This window comes from Chinchilla lanigera, unplaced genomic scaffold, assembly GCF_000276665.1.
Source record: "Chinchilla lanigera isolate Chin_1 unplaced genomic scaffold, ChiLan1.0 scaffold00085, whole genome shotgun sequence".
NCBI lineage: Eukaryota > Metazoa > Chordata > Mammalia > Rodentia > Chinchillidae > Chinchilla > Chinchilla lanigera.
This window is the reverse complement of record NW_004955486.1, coordinates 5,790,736-5,816,830: the sequence shown is the minus strand read 5'-3', so window position 1 is coordinate 5,816,830 and position 26,095 is coordinate 5,790,736. Positions and strand designations below refer to the sequence as shown.

The window sequence follows — 26,095 nt, the reverse complement described above, 5'->3', positions numbered from 1 at the left end:
TCTTAATCTTTTACTTAGCTAGACACACAATTTTCAGGCAGGAAGGAAATTCTACCTTGGAATTGCATACTGGTATGATTGATACAGTTGTGTTTCTACTATGCACATCTCAATTTATTTTCTGTGGTACAACCTGTCTTGAAGATGTTCATTTCTTACTTCACAGTGGAACGTTTTAGTTTAGAGTTTAGGAGCATCATTTCTACTTTGCTGAACAGTGGGTGACTTCATTCCTGTGCTGCTTTGAAAGAAGTAGGGGTTTTGCTTGAAGAGCTGACACTACACCAGGAGGTACACAGGCACTCTCACATTACTGAGTTGTAAAATTGTAGAACCTGGGAGTGTTTTAGTATCATCTTAACGCCATCTGTGAATGAAAACTCAGTCATCCTAGGAGAAATACGTGTGTGTAGGTGTACGGAAACATACCCGCCCCATGAGACCTGTGAAACGCTCCCAGGCCTGTGTCTCCCAGATAGATGGAAATGGGTACACTACCTTCTGGCTTGGAGAGCACTCCCATTATTTGGGGAGATGGTCTTTGGCTTTAGGAGTCGTCTGTTAAATGTAAGCTGCTTTGAATTGCTCTTTGTTATATCCAGAAAATATCATAAGATCTCTGCAGAATTGTGCTAGTAGATATTAAGTCGGCATTGTACGTGCAGTATTTGAAACTGGCCGGCTCTGAAGTCTGTTTTTTCTTTAATGCGGTTCAAGACCCAAACGTGTCACCTTTGAGTATTCAACAGAGTTTTAGACTGTAGGAGATTTCTTACGTAGGAAGTTACACTCCTGCTGCTCGGAGAATGGCGGTTATGCCTTGCTTCAAGGCAGGAGAGAGACTTTTCTTCACGGAGAGGAGGAGCACCAGCAAGCCCGCCTGGAGAGGAGGAGCGCCAGCAAGCCCGCCTGGATGGCGCCTTCTTGTTTCTCTCCCTGGATGGGGTTGGAGAAAGCTCTTGCCCTCCCTGATAGCTGTGCGATGCTGGGAGGTGGGTAGAGTGTTCTGCCCTCTCCAAAGTGACATAATTTCAAATACAGCGGTACCTTGGTTCAGAAACTAATTCTTTCCACAATTCTGGTTGCAGACCAAATTGGATGAGAACAAAGTCAAATTCTTCGGGTAGATTCAGTGTTGACCTCATGGGGAAATTTGATTTGATTCTTGTCTAATTAGGTTTGTGACCTGAATCATGGAAAGAATTAAGTTCATGAAACGAGGTATCACTGTATCTGTTGTTGGATGCCTGGTATGGGCATTGTCTTTCTGGAATAGAACAGTAAACAGAATCACACTGTTCCCCCTGAAGAGCTTATTTTCTGGTTGGGGAAAAGCAGCAGTAAACCATTGATAAAAAGTGATAATCGACTGCTGATAAGTGCCTGGTTCATTTATTAACTCATATCTTCCTCAGGTCACTTTGAGGAAATCGGCCATTTTGCCTCTTTTTCACCCATTTCACAGATGAGGGAAGTGAGGTCCAAGAAAGTTACCTTGGCTGTGTCATACAGTGCATAAGTGGTGCTGTCAGCGTCCTACCCAGGCTTCACTTTCCCTTCCTGCATTCTTTTTACTGTTAAGAAGCTGCCTAATCTCATTTCTAAATATTAAAGGGAGAGATGTCAGTGATAGTGAGCATGAGGAGGAGCGAAGTGAGGTGGTCTGTTCCAAGGTGTCCTGGATGCCTGTGTGCTCCTCACGTGTGTACTCTTTAAGGTAGCGTGACCGACTGTAGTAAGGGACATGAGGAAGTGGCATAGGGAGCCACGTGGACGGCTGAAGGGGGAGTGTCCCAAGCAAAAGGGGCAGCAGAAGCAGAGGCTCCAAGGTAAACAGATACCCCGGTTTGCTGAACTGAAAGAAACCAGGAGGACAGGCAGAGGGCTGGAGGACCTGCCCAGAGAAGGCCACTGGGACGGAGTCCTCGGGAGGGGGCCAGGAGCAGTGTCCTGGGGCCTTGTGTGTCCCCGAGAGGCCTTTTGATTTTTCTGGGTGGCAGGAAACTGTGCAAACATTTTTGAGCAGGAAAAGACATCATTGAAAGGGCCACTGTAGGATACAGTGTAGAGCAGGTTCTTCAGGCAGCCTTTGTGGGCCACATCCGGCTGGTGCCTGTCAGTGCAGCCAGTGCACTAAGGGTGCTGTTGGTGGCTTTTGTTTTTTTTTTTGCTGGCTTTAAAATGTTTATTCTTTAAAAAATTAGTTGCTTTTTTATATGGCTATCCAAAATTCTTAATGTTTCTTTGGCAGTGAAATATAATGGGAATTTTATAACTATATATAAAAAAGTTACCTTTCCCTAAGAAACAATATTTATTCCATGTACATAGTTCACTGACAAATTTTGAACCACCCAGCACCCTAATTAATTGATAAAGTATTATAAAATTCCAAATATTACAGGATTTCCAAAAAGAAAGAAAGGAAAAAGATAGACACACACAACACTTATGTACACATGTATAATCTTTCATGGCTCAAACCACAGTATCACAGGCTTGTCTGCAGGCAATTTGAAATAATTGCCAGATACAATTTAAGTGATACGAAAAGTCCTCTCAGGCCAGGTGTGGTGGTACATGCCTGTAGGGAGGCTGAGGTAGGAGGATTGCCAGGAGTTTGAGGCCACCCTTGGCTACATAGTGAGTTAAGGTCAACCTGGACTACCTAGTGAGACCCAGTCTCATAAATGAAAAGCAAAACCAAAAGAAAAGTCCTCTTAGTCATTGAAAAGTATTTGTAAGTCCAATCATTTTTAAAGATGAGCCCCACTTGTCCAATAACTATGTTTTATCTTTGAAATTAAGCAGAAAAAACCCCCAAAACAGTGCTGGTGACAAATACATAGCAAATTCATCTCTTAATTCTTTACAAAGAGTGAAGCCTGTTTTCAGGACTATGAAGAGTGAGCTACAAATTCACCCAGTTTCAAAGACTTGTTTGAAGACTATGCAGCAACTTCGTTGTCTTCCTTATATTCAAATCTGCAAACTCCCTCCACGAGCTCAGAATCCACAACAGAATCCCAGAGGAGTAGTGAAGGTGCCACCTCTGCCGCCATGGAAACCAAAGCCTCCTCTGCCTCAGTCCCCTCCCAGCCATGGTTTGGAGGAAGGGAAGTTCCAAATGTCTCACGTTTCATTGTCTTGCTTCAGCCCAGGTTGGTCTCTGATCTCTCTTACCGTATTATCAAAGAAGGATTTCACTTTGTCATAACAGCAGTTGGGTCCAAGAGGGTCGTCTTCCTCAGCATCTCCTTCACGGTTTTGGGTATCAACTCCTGAGTCTTCCTTAACTTCACAATTTACAGGGGTCTCTTGGTTCTCAAGTTTATCTTCTTTTAATTGAAGCTTCTTAGGAAACACTGTCGATCTCCTCTTTGTTAAATTACGGACTTGCACTTTTAAAGTTTTCCTCGAATTTCATTGGACCATCTTGCCAAAAGCAAATCTTCCCTGGCCATCTTGATGATCTCCACACCCTCTTCTTGTAGCTAAAGAAGCATCTGGAGCTACTTGTCTCTTGTTGTCATTTTTGAGTTGCTGAGGGCATCTGTTGTGTTTATTCCATGCACTTTTCTCGAAGGATCTGAGGCCTGGAGCAACCTTGAGATGACTTTTTATAGGTCTTGTATCCTCTGTAAAGGCAGAACCAGCTATCTACTACTTTGGGATAAGGTTCCAGTGTCTGATGTTTCTGTTGTGAAGAATGTCAAGGAATTCCAGCAGTACCAACAGCAACAAACTGCTGCTTGACTAATGAACTTGGACCAAAGTGTCTGTAGGTTGGCACCCTGCCACAAGTTCATAGGAATGAATGGACTAGAATGAAGAAGTAGATGAGCCTGGTGAAGACTGAACAATAGCTGGGTTCTGAGGCAAAGAACATTGTGGTTTTGGTGGCTCACAAACTGAAGTCTTCAGTATCACCCCTGCAGAATATAATATATTTGAAGACTTCATTTCAAGATGGTATTGGATGATCTGTTGGTCCGTCTTCTCTATCAAAGCATCGAACTGTGTCAAGGGTTACGGTGGAGTTCTTGGTGTCGACGATGCAGAGGATCCCTTTGTAGCAGCTCTCTGCCTTGGAAATGAGCTTGATCTTGCTGCCCATGTAAGAGCATTCTGCTCATGGCACTGCTGCCACACCAGGCCACTCACAGAGGTAGATTCCATGCCAGAGTCACCTCAGACTCAACACGGTGCTGATGCTGGCACCACTCCCCCACCTCAGCCTCCTCCCCCTAACTGCAGTATGGCAGTGGCAGCCAATGGTTTTCAGTGGTTGAAAAAAAATCCGTTTCATGTCGTGTGAAAATTACACAAAATTCAAATTCCAGCTTGTACTGGACAGAACCACGGTCCTTCTCTCATGTCCTGAGGGACAGTGGCACACTTGTTCACTTGTGTACCTTTGAGCTGCCACAGCTCTGTTGAGCCTCGTGACAGGGACCACATGGCCCTTACAGAAAAAGTTGCTGCTTCCTGACGTAGGGGAGGATGGAGACCTCTGCAGGAGCCCCTGGCAGCTTGGGCCTAGGCAGTTGCAGGGCATGTTTCAGAGCAAGGGCTGATGGTTGTATTCACATGGGAAGAGTTGGGGACGATGCCGCTGTAGGCACAGACTACCGGGAACAGTGCAGTACTTGCTGTTTGAGTTTGGGTGGACCTGGGGAATCAGGTGTTGAGCGGGACAAGGAGAATGCTTGAATCGTGTTTCACACATTTGCTTTAACACATTCATAATGGGGCTGTAACTCGTATGTCTCACTGATGGCTGGTGGCACATGTGTGACTGTCCAGTCTGGTGGCATGGGACAGACCCATTTGGGTGGTGCAAGCCGCCAGATGGGACAGTCACGGATGTGCCTCTGGTGTCTAGCCAGTGGGAATGTGTTGAGATGGCAAGTGGAAGTGTTGCATGGGCAGCAGTGTGCATCTTACTCTGAAGAGAGGCCTAGGCTGGACGTCCATCACTCCACATGTGGGAGGAAAATCCCAGAGGGGCTAGGTATAGGCAGGAAAGTCCAAATGTGGATCCCGGGGGCACCCAGCATTAGCGGCGGGAGGCAGAGGGGAATGAGAAGGAGCAACCGGAGAAGGCAGACCGGAGACCGGGTCCTGAGAGCAGAGTTGGTGCCTGCCAGTTGCTGCTAGATGCCTGCGGAGGATTCGCCATGGATTGGCAGTGTGGAAGTTACTCTTGGCTGTTGTAAGAGCTGTGTTAGTAAACTGGTGAGGACAAGAGGCCTGATGCCAGGTGGTATGAATAAAAGCAGGAGGCTAGGAGATGGAGCGGGTGTTTGGGAAGAGACCTTTTCCGTGCAGCTTAAGTGCAGGCCAGGAAAGGGCAGGTGTGGGATTTAACCCAGGATTAGGATTTTGCCAGGTGAGTTCCCTGGAGGGAGGTGGGATAAAGGAGCTGAGGGCTGTGCAGGCGAGTCCATGTGGAGATGGACCACTTAATCCACGCCAGACAGAAGGCGAGGGCAGAAGGAGCTCATGGCCTCAGTGGATTCAAGGAGTGGGGTCAAGGAACGTTGGAGCTGGGATAGTGAGGAGAGTGCTAGGCACGGACATTATGGTTACATCTAGAGCAGCGATGGCAGACCTTTTAGAGCTTTCAGCGATGCAGACCACGGCATGTGTGCCATAAGTTTGCCACCACTGATATACGTCTAGGGCAGAGCAGTCCGTGGGACCATGTATAACTCCACATGTTGCAGTGGCCATATTTTTTAAAAATAAAAAGGGGCTAGGGATTTAGCTCAGCAGCACAGCGCCTGCCTGGCAAGCGCAAGGGTGCGAGTTCGATTCCCAGTACTGGGGAAAAAAAAAGAAATGCAATGAAGTTTGGTAATATATTTTACTGTAGTTAGCCCAGTATATCTAGAGTGTGTGAAGATGGAATCTTGAGGTACGTTACATTTTCGTGAAGTGTGACATTGGTATGTGTTTTACACTTCAGCGCACCTTACTTGACCGGGGACAGTTGGGATGCGAGGAGGCCATGTGGATCTTGGCTGCCTTGCTGAATAGTGTAGGTCTTTGGGGTGCCTATGGAAGTACTGTATGTGGCTTACTCTGGAGGACTGAGGAACCAGAGGCTGGTTTGCTGGAGGACTGTCTGCCGGGAGCAGAGCCTTTTGGGACTGCTCGGGAGTGGAGCAGGGCTGAGGGCAGGGCGGTGGCCGTGGGTCGCAGAGGTCCAGACCTGCTGCCCCTGGACAAGGCTCACAGCCTTTGTGGGACTCTGAGGGCTGCTGTCCTTGTAAGTCCAGGTGATGCCTCCTGGAATCATGGGTTTGGGGTGGTACTTCTGAGCCACAGCAAAATATCAGAAACACAGGCTGTAATTTTGACAGGATCTTCCCAAACCAGCAGTTTTCAGTTGCGTTTTTACTTTTATCCAGAAGGCCTTTCATTGAATGACTAATGAGGATGTTACCCATGTGAGCAACTTGTTCAGCCAATTTTTTTTTCCAGGAAGAAAAACTTTCAGATTCTTACCTTTATTTTGACATATCTTAAGATGCAGATCTTTATTTTGGCATATAATCCTCAAATCCCTCAAATTCTGTTAATGATGCTTTGCTCAATAGTCTTGAAGATGTCTGAATCCCCACAGAAGCCAGTGTTAGTAGCTTTGAGGCTGTCGGCATGATGTAGGAGGCAGCATGCAAACCCTGCCTGCCCTCAGCCTTTTGACAGGGCAGATGTGATCAGCACTTTTCCTTGCAGGGTATATAATGCATGATACACATATACATACAGGTGTAGGCTTTGATCCACAGTGAGTCCTTAAAGATTAATAAACAGTGTTGAGGGGGCTGGGAGTGTGGTTCAGTGCTAAAGTGCTGGCCTACAATGCTATCGTGAAGGCCTGGCTTCTGTCTGTACCACAAGACAGAAGAATAAAACCACACACACAATGGATGATGACATCAGGAAGCTATTGTTTAGCCTTGTAGGCTAGAAAAGTAAAATAGTTTGAAAGGATAAACAGGAGTTCCTGTACAACTCACTTGTTACTTCTCATGCCGAGAAAATAATGGACACCCTGATTCCATACCTTCATCAATTTTAAATCTACTTTCGGTTCCCTTCGATTTCTTGTAATACTAAGGTTAATCAAGAAGGAAGAGGAAATAGGAAAAGGAGCCTGTTTTGAGCAGTATGTTGTGAACTTGTGTTCTTGGGTGACTTGTGTGTTGAGGGTGCAGTTCCTGCTCCTGTTGCAGCAGCTGACGTCACGGGGACGGGGCACTAGCTTGACCGGTAGCCTCGGGAACCTGAGAGCATCAGAGCATCCGCTGGGTCGTGAAGTGTGCTTCTCCTTGTAGACACAGTGTTGTCCTTGGTACTGTCGCTTTCACGTGACAGCTCAGCAGACCCCATTCAGTAGTAAGGGACCTTACTCACTGCGTGAGCTTTCCTAAACTCTTTATTCTAATTAAAATGTTGCCAATTGATGGGGAAATGTATGCACACCGAAAACTGGAAATTAGGCAGGAAATTAAAAGAACATTAATGGTTTTATGGAAATTTGTTTTGTGGCTCTCCTCCCCACTGAGTGGTGTTTTGCTTACAGAGTCACCCCTTCACCATAAGTCTTTATGATGAATGGACAGGAGTATATCCCAGCAAAAGGAGAGCTATTTTATGATGCCACTTGTAAGATTGTAACATGTTATGGAAGAGGAAGCACTCACTTTTTTAAAGCATTGTTAATGTAATTACTTCATAGGTGCACACAAAATTCTAGTTTGCTTGAAAATGACAATTGTGTCTAAGATACTAGCAAAGTTGAGTGTTCTGACATTTTTTCATTGTTCTTAGTGTATATCTCACTCACTAGAATGCTCAAAAAATCCCAAGCATGACATTTAAACTTGTGATTTATTTATTTCTTCAAAAGTCGCCTGCTGAACTTACTTAACCATCACAGCAGCGTGACCTTGGCCAGGGTGAGTGTTCAGTCTGTTTTTGGGTGCAGGGAGTCGCTTGCACCAGTGCTCCAGGCTCTGTGCTCAGGCAGTTTTGTGTGTGGTCATCGCACCCAGCAGGAGAGTCTACATTAGCCTGTAGCTCTTGCCTCTGGGTGTGGAGTTACAGGTCAAGGGAGAGAAAGAGCAACCCCATGGCCCTTCCTGCTGCACTAAATCATGCTCCCCACAGCTGCAGCTGCCCCCTCTCTCCTCTCCCCAGGGGTGCAGGCACTTCTCACTGCCTATTCCCTGCTCTGCCCAGCCATCCCTCTCCTTCCTGCTTGATGTGGAGGACCAAATATCGGCCTGCCCAGATGCGTGCACCTTTTCTTGGGCTCAGCCAGCACGGCTTGTCCTTCAGTTCACTTTTGTCCCTGTCGCGGCATCCCTGCAAGGGCCCTCACCACAGTGTGTGGTTATGAAGTCTTCAGAGGTGTCTTTCACCCCGGAACTTCTTGGGTGCAGGTGCTGGGCCTCCCTAGAGCTCAGCATCTGCACCTGTTATGAGTGAATGAATCTGGGTGGTGGGGTGGGGAAGCAGTGGTGGGCTGCTATGTACCTTCAAGACAAAAAATAGTAACCGTTTTGGAGAAAGAGAAGAATAAATGCTGTTTTTGTTTGTACAGGTCTTAAAATGTTGGTAGCAGAAAGCAAATGTGCAGAGAACACTGGAAAACAAGTCAGAAGCTGCTGATTCCAGAGATGGTCACATTTTATGTAAAAAATGTAATTTACATTTGATCACCTTGAAATCTTTGTTGTTCTGGTATCTTTTTTTTTTTTTTTTTTTGGTTTTTCTCCGGTACCGGGAACCGAACTCACGACCTTGCGCTTGCCAGGCAGGCGCTTTTGCCGCTGAGCTAAATCCCCAACCCCTGTTCTGGTATCTTGAGTTACTAATTGTTTACTTGAATAACTAATAGGGAAATGGGTCATGAATGCAATAAGGACGTCCCTGTAGGAGGCTCATGGCACTTCACAGCATGGCTTTTTTGGTATTGAATTCGAGGCTCGTGGAGGTGACTGGTCGTAGCATGGGACACGAGCCTCAGTGTTGCTGGGCCTTTGCTTTTTACCGTAATCTAGTGGGTTTGATCGGTCATACTTACATCCAGCTAATTTGAGGTTCACTGGGAACCAGCCCCAAATGAAGTAAATATTTGAATTTGTTCACTTTCCCAAGTACTCCACCTTGGCCTGTAAGACTGGATAAACACTGTATCCTGTTTTCTGGAAGTCACTCTGCAACTACAGGAGGCCCTGAGTGAGGGAGGTGGATGAGCAGATTTGGGGGCTTGCCTCTGCATCAGTGTGCATTTTGGTAGTTTGTGGCCACTGTGGAAACAACCGATAGGCTGTTAGGGTCTTCCATTAATTAAGAAGTGTTCTGTTACACAGTGACCTCCAGTACCCCATTGAAATACTGTTATTTTTGTAACCTGTGGACCTGACCTTGGATTTCCATTTGGCATTTTTGGGAGTTGAGGGCCAGCTTAATGCTGTGCTTCATAAATAGTCGCTAGCGGGGGAGCCTCCTGAAGCATTGTGTTCTGTTATATCAGTATGTACTTAGACATGTTAATCTGAGTTAGAGAGCTGATTGTAGAGAATGACTCCCCTGGGACACTGCTAGAAAAAAACAAAAATGGTAGTTTGCTCAATATGCACAGTAAGTAAAAAAATTCTTCTTAAATTAGTGTTAATTGAATCTGTGCCTTAATCATCTTTGAACTTTTAATTTTTAATTTGATCTTTTAAAAAAATTTTGTGGCCTCTTAAAGATACAACCTCCAGCTGAGCATGGTGGTGCACACCGCCCAGCACTCTGGGACTCAGGCAGGATTACAATTTGGAACCCGCCTGGGTAGTTTAGTGAGATCTGGTCTCTATAAATAAGAAAGGGCTGGGGACGTACCTCTGTTTGAAGGCCCTGGGTTCAATTGCCAGTACCACAAAAAACAAAACAAATCCAGCTGTAACCCAATAAAAGTTCTGCTGTAAGAAATGTAAAAAGGCATTTGTGCAAGACCCAATCTTGAGTTACAAGGAAATAAAGATGTATGTGAGTGCCTATGGGTATGATACATGGGGTAGATGTATGTGTGTACATATGTGATTAATGCATACTATAGTTTGCCTTTATTCGGATTTCTCCTCCTCTCTCTTTGCCTCTCAAAATGGGGCAAATTTTCTTCAGTTAAAAACAGAAATAGAAGCGACGGCCTTGACCCATTTTACACCTGTTTATTTCAGGCCCTCACCACACACTTGTTCATGGGCGCAGCAAGAAGAGAGGCCCAGAGAGCTCAGGCCGTGAGGGCTGACACATTGGGATGAAGCTGGCAGAGCCCGTGGGAGAGCTTTACCATCCTGCCAGCCCTGTGTCTGGCTTCAAGACAGTCTTGTTACTGCACTTACTGTCCTCAGAGCCCCAGGTTAATTTGAGTGGAATGTTACTAAAAATGAAATGGATTAAAGTGACCTCTGCCCGACTTAGCTCTAGAAGACAGCACCCCTGTGCCACCTGGTCCTCTGACCATCGCTGACACCATTCCTTCCCTTTCCTTATTGGCACTTAGCCCACAGCAGCAGCCCCTTTCTGTGTGGGTAACTGTCTTGTCTCCCATAAGAGTGGAAGCTCCATGAGAGCAGGGTCTGTCTGTCCTGCCTCATGTCCCCAGTACATAGAACAGTGCCTGGTGTGGTGGGAGTTTCAATAAAGGACATTGAATGAACTATCAGGTCACTAGTGTTGCATCCTTTCTCCATCTTTCCCCTTAACTTGCTATTTGTGTGTTGTGTACCTTTTAAGGAAATGAAGTCGTGAAAATTTGGAAATAAGTGTAAAAATTTAGTCCCTGTGAAAGTAATTAGCAGCCTGCAGGGTTGTGCTAGAAACTAGAGTATAGGAGGACTTTGGAATTGTTCATGATAAACTTAGTATCTCCTGACTAGTAGAAGACATAGATGTGGGAGAGGCATGAGTCATGTCTCTGGAACAGTGTAACGGCAAGACATCTAGGGAGAGTCAGGAAGAAACATCAAGAAATGAGAACAGGAAGGTAGAAAGTTGGCAAGTACTAAACAGTTTCCTTAATATTTAATAATTACATTTTGGCATCGAGTAAGCAAGAGAAATATTTTCTAGATCAAGTAGGTATTATAAAAGTATACAGGGAACGTGGAGGTGATGATAGTCGGGCCACATGATGATGTGTGGGCCGTCAGTGGGCCACGTGTTGTACGTGATGTGGTCCTGTCATTATGTGGCCTGGTGATGGCATACATGTCTTAGTTTATGTCAGTATAGTGTGACGGTTTCACCAGTGACACATTAAGCAACACAGAACTGTGTTTAGCTAACAATGACAAAAGTACTTTGGTTCCGGGTTACCCTCATGGGTGCTGTAGTTACTCTGTTCTTTGTGTTGGCATAGGTCAGAATATCATTGCTATTCTTGAAGACCTTTGAGGAAGGCTTTTTTTTTGTAAACAAAGAACAAAAACCCAAGGAGTCCATATCCTGTGATGTAGGCTGTTATCTCAAGGTGAGTTTATTTGTAGCACTAACTTGTGATGAATTGTTTAAAGAACTAAAACTTCTTTTCAGGTATAGCATATTTTATTTGTCAGATTTTGTTCATTTCAGTATAACCTTTGTTGTTATACCCTGAGGTAATCAGCTAAAACCAGGACAAAGGACCAGTTAAACTTGAATTTTATTTCACACAGATAATGACCATTATTTTTGCTCAAATCAGTAAATGTGATTCATCTCTTTTAAAATAAACTATGAAAACAAAGGGACAGATTTGTAAGTATCACAAAACAGAACACAGAACCTTACGGGATATGATACATTTTCATTTAACTTATTGCTGAGTTACTTGGCTTATATAATCTTAGCCTCCAGTGGAAGATAAGTATGAATTGTGGAGTGAGGGTAAAGTTGCAAAAAGTGGTTACTGAGGCAGAACTTACAAACCCATATTTAAAGTTTTGTGAACAGATCACCAGTGAAGGACACAAATGTAAAGAAAAATTCTTGATTGCATTCAAGAAATACAAGACAGAACTTTACTAAAGTAGAACTTTCAAGCCCCTCAGAGTATGTTGTGTTAAATAAGTGTAGTGTGCTTAGAATAGCATCTTGGGGTGTAATGAGCCCTTGGAAAATTTGTTTGTCCATAGAAAGATTTGTGTGTGTAAAATCAAATCATATTTTAATCATGCTTAATAAGCTAATTTTATTAGGGTGAATGTCCACTTCTCATTCAGTGAAGAATGGCTTCTCAAAGCAAAGAAGAAACTGAAGGGTTTTCTTTTTTGTGGCTTTTATTGTGAACATCTGGAAGACGTGATCCATGATGGAAGGAGCAGTGCATCACTCCTAGTTTGACTTTGGAATCTGACTTTTAACTGTTTTTAGTATAGCTTGCTGCTGTAGGTACGTACTTGTAAGTTTTGTGGGATTAAATACAAATATACGGCTGATGAGTGTATAAAGGCACTGTCAAAACTGCATACTGAGCTCTTCAGCGATTTGGAATCTAGTTTTCATTCAACATTTCTGCAGTTTAAAATATATGATCCTAGCATTTAAAGAACGAGTTCATGAGTTAGTGCCCTCTGGTGGCACACAGAGTGTCAGGCGGAGGAGGACTGTAACCCCAGAGCCTCCAGAGGAGCTTGTCAGAGAGCAGCCGCCTTGTAGTTGGTTCTTTTCGGTAGTATTTCTTTTTGGAGGGTTTTGAAAGGCCTGTGGCCATTGGTTTATGCTCACCTGTAACTGTCTTTTTCTGTGTTTGGTGCGTGTCCCCCGTTTTCTCCATGGAGCCTCGGTGCTGGGTTAACTGAGCCAGGCTTACAGAGCAGGGACTTCGGCAGCTTAAGTTGTGAGCTTTGGAACTCTGGGTGAAGGAATTTTGAGGTGTACTTGATACGAAGGTACATTCACATTCAGATGTCCTGGGAGCGAGAACTGGGGCATTCGGTTTTAGATGCCTCTTACCTCACCTTTTCAAGGAGAGACCAGACCACTTCCTGGATTCGGGCAGGAGCCTCCTATCGCCTTTGGGCGGCACAGTCACAGTTCAGGATGAACCGTTCGGTGATTAGTCTTCGAAGGGCACTTGTTTTCCATTTTGGCCTTCTCTGGACCCCACCTTCCCTCCTGAGACCCCATGGCCAGATTCTGATATTTTTGGGATGAGCCAGATCAGAAAGTGAATCCTATTTCCCCTTCTCAAAAGATAGGAACCTGAGGAAGTCGCTTTTTTTTTTACGTATTCCTTTAGCTGCGGAATAGGGTTGATTTCTAACATAGGCTGCACACCTTTATGAAGAGACAGTTGCGAGAACGAGATGAGGTGCCGTGTCTGAGAGTTCCTGACTGTTGCTACTGAAGACACAGTTCTTTCCTTAGGGCAAGTTCCCCACCCCGTTGTAATTTAAAACGCCATTATAAGTAAATATTTGCAATAACTTCATATTTGTAGCAGAGATACAAAGGTAGTGTGGTGTTTTCATGCTCGTACGTGGTTCTCCTGCAATCCCCACTTTTACGCTATTGAGTTTTCCTGATGACTTTTCCTACACGATCTCAGTGAACATGGGTGAAATTTGGTTAAAGAGCCTATTTAGCACTTGGCTGAGACCAAAACATTTGCCTGAATTCCTGGATTCCGTCTGAGATGGGCATTTGCTTCCGAACCATCCTTCCCTTTTTACTTTGTTCCTTGTCTGTGACCATTTGACATTAAGAGTAGCTTTCTGGTTTTCCAGGATGTTAACACCTAAGTATTTTCCCCATTTATGCAACTAATGACCTGTGCAACGTTAGGAAAGATGGGGTAGTGGATTTACATCAGTATTTCAGCCTGATATTTCTGCAGTCTCATAGTTACTTGTCATGCAGTTACAATTTAAAGGAAGGTAGAAGCGCAGGCGTCTCCAAAAATGGATAAATAACCCTGAAATTGTTTAGAATATTAGATATTTAGTGGCTCCCCAGTTAAAAGCTAGGTTAAATACATAATTTGTAATTAACATTGTATGACAAAAATAATAGTGACTCATATTTTATGTTCAAAGAAATGATATCACAGACAACTTCTCATTTGGTTTAACAGGCACCAAGGACGGGCAGGGAGAGTGCTGTCCCGCACTTTTTATTAACTCAGATGAGGTAAGAGAGGCCAAGGAGTGACTAGATGAGGGACACATAAAAGCTCAGGTCCTTAAGAGCTGTCCACACACATGGTGTAAGCATGTCCAGCCCATGCTTCCAACAGCATACCTGAGACTCTGAGGCTTTTTGCTCATGCTCCCTGTGTAAATTGGCTGACCTCTACCTTAGTGATCTTGCCTATGCTGTTTAGTATGCATGAACACTCTTTAATGCCTAGTAGGCAGTTTGCATATTTAGCCTGTGCTCAGTCTCTGCTGCGCATTACTAAATCAGCATGGTTAGGCCCGAGTTAACACAATCCCACCGTCTGGTACGTTCCCAGGAAACCCTGGGTCCGGCAGCCGTTGGTTCCTCTCATGCTTCCCACAGAGTTGACGCTGTCAGCTCTGGGATAACTGTGGCCTCTTCTGTGAGACTGCATAGTGTCTGTGATCTTTGGGTTACATATTGTGCTGGAGATAAGCCTTGGCAGTAGGGACATGTGTGACATATTTTTTACAAGAACCACTGAGATATTTGAATGAGATGATGATGTCTTTTGAAAAAGTGATAAATGGGCCAGGTTCTTGAGAAGCTAGCAGAACGTCTTACTGCAACATTGAGATCCAGTCAGAAAACAGGAATGAGTCTTCCAAGAATTTCTTGCAAGCATGATGGAGATGTCGATGCTTTTATAAAAAGTCTGATACCTGTTTCTAGAGTAGAAAAATTAAATCTCATTGTCAGGTGCCTTATCTGTTTGTTTTACTTTTGGTTAGGTGTCCATTTCTGACAGCTCAGAGGATCCGTGTGCTGGTGGCACTGGGCTAAGTCCTGTTCTCAGACTAAGTCACACACTAAGTCCTGTTCACTGTGGTAGGTTTGTGGGTGTTTTTTTGCTCATGAGTTTTAACAGTGACAAATCTAAGTTGAGGTCACATGTATGAATTAAGAACTTTCAATCTTTCCGTGAAAGAACCCTTTTCTTCTTTTAAAAGCTGAAGAAGTATCCATGTGTTTGCCTTTTCTGCCTGGCATCTAGGAGTTCAGGAGGAGCATCCAGAGTAAACCCTTCGCAGTTTCGGGTGTCCTGCAATAGAAATCTTGGTGGTTGTTGGTTTGGTTGCCCCCTCTCCAAATGTGATGCTTTTAGAAAGTTAGAAAACACGTGGGATGTTTGCCTGGAATGCGAAGGAGGACAGCTATTGACCTGAGGTCATCCCTGATAATAGCATTGCAGAACCCAGAGTGAATAGTTCAGCCTCACATGCACATTTTGTGGGAGGGGGACAGTAAGGAGGCTTGTGTCCCAGCAGAGTGGCAAGCATGCAATTCTTGACTTACTGGATCTGAGCTTTGCTGTAGGTCACTTAAGAGTCTGTACACTTCCCTTTCTTTTATTATGAGGTGCTGGTAATCTATGGTGCTAGAGTCTCTAGCTTACAGACCCTAACTGAAAAGAGAATAAGGTTTTGGTTGTATAATTGACCACAAACATAAATTCCGCTTCCCCCATACACAGATGATCCATTATCCAAGTATTTATTTATTTATTTATTTTTTCCTGGTACCGGGAATCGAACCCACGACCTCTCGATTGCCAGGCAGGTGCTGTGCCGCTGAGCTAAATCCCCAGGCCCCAAGTATTTATTTAAGTGACAAATTTTTTCAGTCATCAGTGGACACTTTTCATGTGTTTCCATTTTCTTTACCTACTAGAATCACTTTGTGGCCTTTCAGCTAGGACCAAGTGTGGCATCTTTACCTACCAAATAGATTTACAGCAAAAAACCCCCAGAGGATCCAGTACTTTAATGTTGAAAATGAAGATCCAAGCTTTGGGGTGTCTTCAGGCAAGCGCAATTAAGTATACAGACAACTGGGGGAGTTAATTGAAGGCCAGGTGTGATATACGAAGGAACCTGTCTTTTAAGACCACCTAACTCTCAGAGACTGAAGTAGGTCTTTGGAGTAGGTCTTGATGTAAGTTCAGTTTTGGGAAGAGGCCATCCAGTGTGAAAGCAAAGTTTCTGGGAAGTTTGTTTTAAAGATGCTGCCACCCTCTATTTCTGTGAACCCAGTAAAAATAGCATGGAATAAAATTTAATTATGCTGTGCTGAATATTTCATGTGGAATTAAGGGGCAAAAGCTGCCTTTAAAAAGCATTCGGTTTGGAAAGAATAAAGGCTTTGTAGGTTCTTTGGAAGATACTGTAATTAAAAGATTTGCTCAAATGTAGTTTTTCTTTTTTGAAGAGTTTAAAGAAATACATCCTTCCTTTCCCAATTGATTACCTCTCAGACATTAGCCCTGCCTGGCAGTAAACTTGGGGAAGCTGCCTGTGTGCTGAGTTGACTGCTTCTTTCTGTTACATGTAAAATAGTTCTTTAATCTTTTGATTTAGATGTTTAATAGAAGTAAATGTTTGACTTGCTTTGGTTTCTGCTGAACCTGTATTTAAATCCACACAAACAGTCTGAATAAAGTGAAAACATCACTGGACTAGCTATTTTAAACATTTCAGGATTTAAGAATGCTAAATGGAGTTCCCTTTTAAAAATAGAAATGGCTGCTTGCATTTACATAATTACTGCTAACTAGCACAACATTTTAAACTGTGACAAACTCAGGGTGGAAAAAATATCTGTTTTTAAAAGCTTGGTAAAAGGAAGCTGAGGTTAGGAGCAGCCACTTTGGGTGGAGGGCCTTTGCAAAAAGCCAGGAAACCGAGGCTTTGATTCGGGAGGGTGATGTCGAGAGGAGAGATGAGTAGCTCAGCCTGGCTTCTGACGAGTTCTGCGCTGGCACTTACGCCAGAACGCACCAGCCTTTCATTCTGATCTGTGATTGAAAGTCTTGACGCTTAAGTCTGCCTTGCTGTTTTGGACAGGGTGCAGCGTTCTCGATCTGCTGTTGAAAGGTGGCTGGTGAGTTTAGGAGGTCAGCGTTGGTGGAAATAGCCTTGCAAGATAATTTGTGAAAATCAGTACTATGGAGGACTTACACAAGCTCATTGTTCAAGCCAGAATCTTGGGAGTATCCTTGATTCTGCCTCTTTTTTCCATGCTAAATGTCTGACCTATCTGTGAGTGCTTTTCTGTCCCGAGTGTATCTGCTTCCGCAGGTCCCACAAGTACTGCCCTCCTCCAAGCCACCCTTCTTTTCTCTGCTGGGCCGCTTTCCCCATTTTCCCACTGGGACGCCCTGCCTCTAGTTTTGCTCTCCTTGCACTGTGTTGCCTATGCAGGGGCCAGGGTACCTGTTAGGAGTAAGACTAGGTCAGTGGTTTCTTAACCCCTTCAGTGAGCCTCCCTCCACTTGCCTCTTCTTCCTAGGCACACCAGACCTTCCCATCCCCGGAATCTGTCAAGCATGGTTCTGTTATGCATTTACTGCTCCTCTGTGCTCCTCCACCTGCCTGTCTCTTCCTGCTGACTCCTTTGTGCCAGCCAGGCGCATTGCAAATGTCACCTCCTCAGAGAGACCCTCCCCTGATGACACAGTCCCTGTCAGCTCTCCAGTATGGCAGCTTGGTCTTTTTATAGCATTTGTTACTGCAAGAGATAGTCTCTCTTTTTCTTATTTTGGCCCCCGAGTCCCCACCCCAGCAGCTGGGGTGGAGGGTTGTCTTACCTGCTCAGCTGTGTCCTGCAGCCGCAAGCACTTGCATGTGCACATGGACATGTGACTGGGGAGGCATGGGGGACATAAGAGAAAGACTTGAGAGACTGCCAGCGGCTGAGGAGACCGGGAGCTGGTGTCCAGCTGGGTGTACTGAAGCCCTACTTGGTTGGTGTTCCCCTCGTTGTTTTTGGAGCTGTTTGGGAAACACTGCTCTACATCTTGTCTAGGGCTAAAGGTTCAAATTTGGAGGTTCACACCTGGGCCACTCTTAAATGGAACCCAGCAGTGGCCCAAGACACACTGGCAGTGGTTCGTGCAGCTCCCCACTGTTGAGATGGAGAGAGTTAACATTCGTAGGTTCTTGGTCCGTAGCTCACCAGGTGATTCATCTCCCTGCCGAGGACAGTGGATCAGCATTAGATTTGAACACTCACTCAGCTTGAGAGCCAGATGGCATTTCCCTCTGACTTTCCCTGTGCTGTCTTCTGAGCACAGTGAGGACCCTTTCTAAGGTCAGCGGTCATTCTAGGTTCAGCTGATGCATCTATTATGATAAGGTATTTATAGAAATGTAAACTTTGGAGAGCAGCTTTCAGCTTCTTTGGTTTTCTTGGCAACGGAGAATATTTGGAGGAAAATACGGAAGACTGTTGATCCTGAGAAAGTTGTGAGGGTGCTTAGAAGTAGGTACTGAACCCTCTGCATTCACCTTCTGAGGGAAGAGTAACATTTCCACATCACTGAGTCCCAGATAACGTTGTGTTCCTCTAAGCTGTCTGTCGAAGCATTGACTTTGGTCTTGGATGTGTTAGCTGGGGACTGGGTTGTAGACCTCAGGAGACCTGTCTGCCAAGCAAAAGCTCCCTCGTGCCGTTTTCCATTCTCGTCAGTCACTTTATCTGGGCGTTGTTTCAGTGGTTGGGTTGTGCAAATGAAAACAGTGATTTCTCAGTCTGTGGTAAAATGAATGTGTTTTAGAACTGAGAGTTAGGAGAAAGCCCTAAAGGCGGAGAATTTGAGTTACTTTTTTTTTTTTTTTTGGCAGTACTAGGGATTGAACCTATGGGCTTGTGCATGGTAGGCAAGTGCTCTGTCACTGAGCTACATTACCAGCCCTTAAAATTTTTAAAATTTGAAGCAGAATGTCATCAACTTGCCCAGGCTGGCCCTGAGCTTGGATCCTTCTGCCTCAGCCTCCTGAGTAGCTGGGATTACAGATGTTTGCCATTGTGCCTGGCTTGAATTGCTTTTGTTCAAGAGTGAGTTCAGGAAGCTAGGTTTGGGAGAGTGACTCCTTTTTCATTACTGACTGGAACCCGATGCCAGTGAGGTCCAGGTACCTTGACTCAGTCTGATCCTGCACCTCTGACCAGGTGGGACAAAGTGAGTACAGGCAGATTCACAGATGGGTGAAATGAAAGTGGGGCTGGAAAAAAGTTTCTGGCGAACATTGGAAGGGTCAAGTGTATAAGAAGTAGGCAGCCACAGCTGATGGTTTTCCACTGCAGTGAGCAGGTGTGTGTTTGTGGTCATGTAGGGGCGCGGAGAAAGAGGTTGGGAGCACAGCTCAGTCACCAGTGTTCTAGAAAGTGTGGACTCACAGACCCCAGTTTGACTGGAAGCCATTTCTCCCTTACAGCTAACACACTGAGAAACCAGCTACCACATATCACCAAATTGTATTACTTTTCTGATTCAACCTTTGGTTGGTTGCTTTTGAAGTTAACATGATAATTTAGTCAAGTGACTATTCTAAACATACTTCTCTGTGTACTGGCTATTGGTGGTCAGTAGTCCTGGTAAGTATTTGAAGGATAATGACTTTCCCACCTAGATTATTGGAAATAAATGTGTATGGTACATTTGACATGGTTTTGACACATTCTACACATGGTAGTTATAATTTAGATGTTCGAAAGTCATCAGACTTATCGAGTGCTCTGATCACACCTGCTGAAGAAGTGAGGTTGGCACGTGTAGATGGACATGCCAGTTGAATTTATCTGGCCTGTGCTGTTAGCAAGGGAAAAGTACTTGCTCACTGTTGTTTATTGCTCTTTTCCCAGCCTTACCAAGCCAGAGTAATTTCCTGGCCACGGCTTACTTTCCCCCCGCCTATTCTTTTTGTGACTTACGTATTTGTAGAGATGTCTGGCTCCACAATTTCCCTTGTCTTTGCAGTTGCCATGTTTCATGCTATCTGAAAAACCTCATGAACCTGAAGTTGTTCGTTACCTTAGGAAAATTGAGAGAACAGTTGCTGAACTGCAGTTTCATAGTCCTTACTTTGGGAACTGGTTCCCAAATGTTCCCGAAAGTTGATTGAAGAGTTTAAATACTTGTTAAAATTTTTTTGTGTTCCTGATTTTGAGACAGTAATATGTTATACTTAAGATCCATCTGATGCCCATTCCTCAAGTTTAGTGATAGAAGGAGAAAATAATAAATTCTGTCTTTTAGACAGTAGGATTAAATTCATAGGGCTGGGGATGGAAGCCAGGGCCATGCACATAGTAGGCAGGTGATCTGCCCCTGGGCAACAACCCCTGCCCTCAAAGAGAAGGAGAGATGGTGCTTCAGGATGGTTCAGATGGCTTTCCAGATGAGGTCCAGGAAAGATGCTGGATAGGGATTTTCCTGAGCCTCATCTCAAGGGAATCTCCTTTGCCTCCACTGACTGAGCTTGTCTGGCCCAGCTAATCTGAACCCTAGAAGGACCCCAGTCTCTCATCATGTGGATCTGCAGACAGGTCCCTGCTTGACAGGGAGCTCTGGTGTCTTTGGTTTTGGTGGTGGTGGTGGTAGAAGTAGTAGTAGGAGTAGGAGTAGGAGTATTGTTGGTTTTTTTTTTTCTTTAGCACAGAAGCGGATGATCTAGACTGAGAGCCAGGGTGTCCCCTACCTCTTCTCACCTTCGAGTGCTCGTGTACCCCAGCATGCTGTCATGTGGGTTTGTAGGGAAAATCAGGTTGAGCTCCAGGGTCTGTGAGCTTTTTGGGATCGTGGGCACTTTTCCAGGCTGGGGAGGGGTTGCTGCCTCTGACAGCACCATGCCATTATGGACGTGTGCTCAGCCTGCTTAGCCATCTTTGATGCACTCTAGAGATAAATAACCATCACAGCCCTGTGATGGCTGAGAGGCAGACTCCAGCCAGCGTGTGCTGGGTTATAGTGTTTTCCTGATGGATGGCGCCTATTCTGGGAAGCAGCTTATTGTCTCACGTGAACAGGCTTTCTAAAATAAATGACTGCTTTCTTAATATTTTGAATCATTTTCTTCAGCACATGTTTTGTTGCCGTGGTTTGAAAGCTTGCCAAATATATGCCTTTGCACAACTCCCTGTAGGGCTGGATATACAATCAAACCAAACAGTGTGATTTAAGGTTGAACATAATTGGGAACTCAGCAATCACTTGCCTCACATTTGATAGAATGGCAGTGGAGTGCTTGCGAGTTATTTCTCTGTTTAAAAATTATATATGTAAGACGCGTATGCAGATATAGTTTCACTGCCTCATAATAAAGAAGTTGTGTCTGAAGACACTGGACAAAAGCACTAGTGTGATAAATAATTACTTGGCTTTTGTGATGGAGGCAGTAATTAACTTCAAACAAGTCCTAGTAGTTGATGCCACAGATGTGACAGAGGACCTTAGTCAAATTATAGAAGATTGCAGGATGGAAAAAAATCAAATGGTGGCAGAAACACATTTTAAACTCAAGTCTTTCATCTGATAATGTGTCTCCTTGTTTCTGTGTACTTCAGTAATTGAGCCAGAAACTTGGTGAACTTGTGTTGTCTCCTATTAAACAAGGGTCTTTGGTTTTTACATTTCAAACACTGGTATGTGTTTGTTAGTGTTGGATAGTCAGCTACCTGTAATTGAGACCTTTCACATGCCTCTGTGATGGTGGGAAAAATACTATTAACAGGCCCACTCCCTGGAGCTCTTTAAAAGATGAAGTTGAGAGCTCTTTGAAAAATCTCATGTGAAACCCGAAGTTTGTTTACCAGGCTGAGAGAGATCATATTAGCATAAGCACAGAGTAATACCTGGGTATTAGAGGGCGGAGATAGCTGTAACATCTGCCTTTTCACTGCCTGGTGCCCTGGTGGATTACCAGGCTTGCTGCTGGTGTTGTGAGCTGTGCAGGAGAAAGAGGTGGTGTGGAGTGGTGGACTTTGAGGTTGTATCCGAGTTACTCTGGCTGTCAGGGTCCTTTGCCTATGTCCTTGCAATGGAACGGCCTCCTTTTGTCCTTTGTAAGCAAGTGCTAATCTACTAAGGAGGAATAAATTCCTGAGGTCAGAAATTTTTGCCATTTCAACTTATACAATCCGAGCAAATTTTCTCCAATTTTGTTTTCTCCCCCTAGAATTTTGAACTCTTTCAAATCATTGAAAAGCACCTATATTTTGGAGTTACTGGTAGTCAGGTCAATCCTATTCTAGATATAACCTTTATTTGCAAACATCAGGACTATGAGAAACCCTATGGAATCTATCCAAACCAAAAAACCCTGTATGGCAATGATACCTTTTAGAGTGATACCTTGTCAGTGATAAAAACAGCCCACTGTGGCATGCGTGCCGTAGCTTCCCCACAACTGATCTATGGGAATAAATGAATTCAATGGGGTGCAAGAGGTAGGATCAGTTGTATGCCTGTATATTCACAACAAACCACTGGAAGGAAAATTACAGATTAGCACCGTTTAAGGTGTAATAGCTTCAAAAACATTAAAATTAAAACTAAGAACATCTTCAAGATCTGTACACTGGAAACTATTAAAACTATTAAAACATTGCTGAGAAAAGTTAAAGATGTGTACAAGTGCAGGGCTATATTATATATTAAAAGATAACATTTTTTCCCCCTGCATTGGTTTATGGATTCAGTACCATCTAGTCAAATTTAGACAAGCTGATTGTGAAGTTTATATGGAAATGGAAAGATCCTGAAAACAAATCAGTCTTGAAAAATAACAAAGGTAGAAGATTGTGCTGCCTGATTCCTGAGCTTCCTATTAAGCTGTGGTAATCAGGACAGTGTGGTATTGCCAAAAGATGGAATACGCAGGTGAGTGGGATAAAATAGTTTAGAAATAGACCCACACATAGGGGGCAAATTGATTTTTAACAGTAGTGCAAAAGCACTTCATTCACTCTTTCTCCAAAGGATAATCTTTTCAACAAGTTGTAATGGAACAACTGGATATCCATATGAGAAGAGAGAAGAAAGAAACTTGATCTGTATCCCCTACTGTATGTAAAAATTAACTCAAAATGGACCATAGAGCTACATTTAAATTCGAAAACTAAAATTGCCATTAAAAAACAGAAAGTTTTTGTGACCTTGGGTTAGGCAGTGATTTTGTAGACATGGTGCCAGAAGCACAATCCTTGAGGAAAAAATAGATGTTAGACTTTATAAAAAACTTAAAAATCTATTTGTTAAAAATACTGCAAAGGGGGCTGGGGATTTAGCTCAGCGGCAAAAGCGCCTGCCTGGCAAGTGCAAGGTCATGAGTTCGGTTCCCCGTACCGGAGAAAAACCAAAAAAAACCAAAAAAACAAAAACCAAAAAAAAAAAACTGCAAAGACAATGGAGACAAGCCACAGGCTACGGGGAACCTTTGCAAAGCGTGTATCTAATAAAGGGCTTGTATCCAGAGCATAGGAGAAACTCTTAAAACTCAGTAGTATGAAAACAACTCAATTTAAAATTGGGCAAGAGATTTGATTGGACATTTTAAGGTAGACACATGCAACTAAGCTGTGAAAGGTGTTGAGATGTTAGTCATCAGGGAAATGTACTACAGCCACAATGAATTTTTAGTGCATACTTTGGAGGACTTTAAGCCAATTAAAACAAAAAAAGAAATCCTGCTAAGACCAAGTGCTGACAAGCGTGGAGGTGCACCTGAAACTCACATGCTTTGCTTGTAGGAATGCGGAATGGTACCACTACTTTGAAATGAAGGCTGATGGTTTCTTATAAATCTATATTTTGAAGAAATCTAATCTGTATTTATAGTATGACAGCACTCCTAGATATTACCAAAGATATTAAAAAGTTAGGTTCACACATAAATTTGTGAATGTTTATGGTGGCTTTAGTCATGACTCCCAACCTCTGAAAAGACAGCAGTCATTCAACTGGTGAGCCAGCAGCCTGCAGTAGACGAGCACTCAGCAACGAAAAGGAACAAACTGACACAAGGTGGGTTAATCTCATATGCTGACTTTTAGTGAAAAGAAGCCATATGTAAAAGGCTGCATACTGTCGGGTTCCACTTACATGACATTCTGGAAAAAACAAAACTGTAGAAAGGAAACAGGTCAGTGGTTACTAGGGAGAGGAGTGGGGTGAGTTAACTGCCTACAAGTGCAAGGAACTTCCTGGGATAATGGAAATTTTCTGTATCCTGATTATGGTAGTGAATACACAACGGTATGTTAGAATGCGTGGACCTGAACAGTTTTAACAGTGCTTCACAGAAGAAGATAAACAAATGGTCAGAGGGCATGTGGAAAGGTGTGCAAGTGCTCAGCATCCTCCTCCATCATGAGAATGCAGATTAAAACCACAGTGAAGTCTTCTGTTAGGATACATAACATGGAAAAGACTTCCAGCATCCAACGTTGGTGAGATTGTGGGAAAACTGCAGCTCTTACACATTGCTGGTGGATGTATCACAGCACAGTTCTCTTTGAAGAAATGTTTGGCAGGGTGCGCTGTGATTCAGAAATTCGGCTGTTGAGTATTTACCTTAGAGGGCTGGAGATACATGGTCACAAAAAGATACATGTACACCAATGTGTATATAAAGCCAAAAGTTGGGAGCAGCTCAGATACCCATCAGCTGAGAAAATGAGTCGTAGTTACTTTCTTTGTGCCTGAGACATAGTGCCACCTCCCACAACTTAAGAAGACGTTTACTTCGGCTCACGTTTTGTTCTGTAGTCAGCTGGCTCAAAGCAGGGCCGCGTGGAAAGCACTCTTGCTTATGGCATGGGAGACAGGAAGCGCAGAGAGTGAAGGGAGGAATGAGGAAGAGAGATAAATCCTTTCAGGTCATGTCCACATACCTACCTGTTCTGACCATGCCCCACCTCCTAGCAGCAAGTCATCTATAATGTCCCTGTAATTCAGCCCCTTCCAAAGGTCTGACCTGTGATCCCATGAGGCTATAGGGGAACATCTCAGTCTAAACCATAGCAATAAGCAAACTATCACAGTGGAATATTACTGAGCAATAAAAAAGAACAAACTAGGGATATGACCATATGAATACCTCAAAAACATAAAAGGTACAGGATGTATGAATACAGTTAGAATCCAAGACGTTTGACAATGGGAGGTGGTTTTCTGGGTATCATAGGGAGGGGAAGACAGTAGAAAGGCAAGGAGCATTTTGTGCTGATGGAAGTTTACTACTTCCCACTGTGGGTGGTGGTTATGTGCTGTTACAATTAAAGCTCATTGGCTAGGTTAAGAGCTGCATGTTTTATTCTGTGTTGATTATGCTTTAATAAAAATATCATAAAAGTCCATTTTTATAGACCTTTTACTGAACCCTAAATTCCTTTAACCACTTACTTTGGTAACTACATGCATTTTGCATCAGCCAAGTTGCCCTGCTGTCCACTTTGTTGGCATTGTCCTGTATTCCACTGAGGCCCAAGGAAAAGCTCAGCTTCTGAGTGAGCTAATTGCTACGGCTCAAAGCTTCCCAGTATCAAAGGAACAAGTAAGTAACCCACATTTCTGACCCTGGGTCCTCTAGGACCTTATATACCAGGTCACTGTTTGGAGAACCTCAGGTGGTGTGAAGAGCATCGGGAAGGCTCCCCCTCCTGGAAGCACATGTGACAAGTTCAGCATACGGTTCAAAATGGATGGGTGAGAAAGGGAGCAGTGACACGGTCAGGGGTTGTCAGGGAAGTCCCCTCCCTGGCTTCCTTCAAACCTCCTGATTCTCACCTTGGACCTTCTTTCCACTCTGTCCTCCTGCTGGGTAGTGTCATCCCTGTCTGTAGGTGATCCAGGATCATCTGCAACTCGTCCCTTTCTGCCGAGTTCAGTCTCTGTCCAGACACGCACTCCGCGCTGCTCTCCACTGCTCTGCTCACAAGTGCGCGTGCTCACAGAGTGTTCCTCTCAAGCCTTGCCTGCTGCTATTTTCTCTCTTTCCCTTCCCATCTTGCCCTTGGCACTGAACTAAAGCATCTGTCTGTCTCCCCACCCCATAAAGTAAAAACTTCTCATTTTTGGATTCTTTGGGAACTCTTAGTCACTAAACCC

General features: G+C 44.0%; 1 protein-coding gene and 1 pseudogene across 3 annotated transcripts in view; one reads left to right on the top strand and one right to left on the bottom strand.

The window, feature by feature from the left end:
• The window catches only part of Camta1 (calmodulin binding transcription activator 1), a 774,560-nt gene that overhangs the window by 73,198 nt on the left and 675,267 nt on the right, over positions 1 to 26,095 (top strand). The gene's annotated exons all lie outside the window — the stretch shown is intronic.
• LOC106146607 lies at positions 3,170 to 4,168 on the bottom strand (annotated as a pseudogene).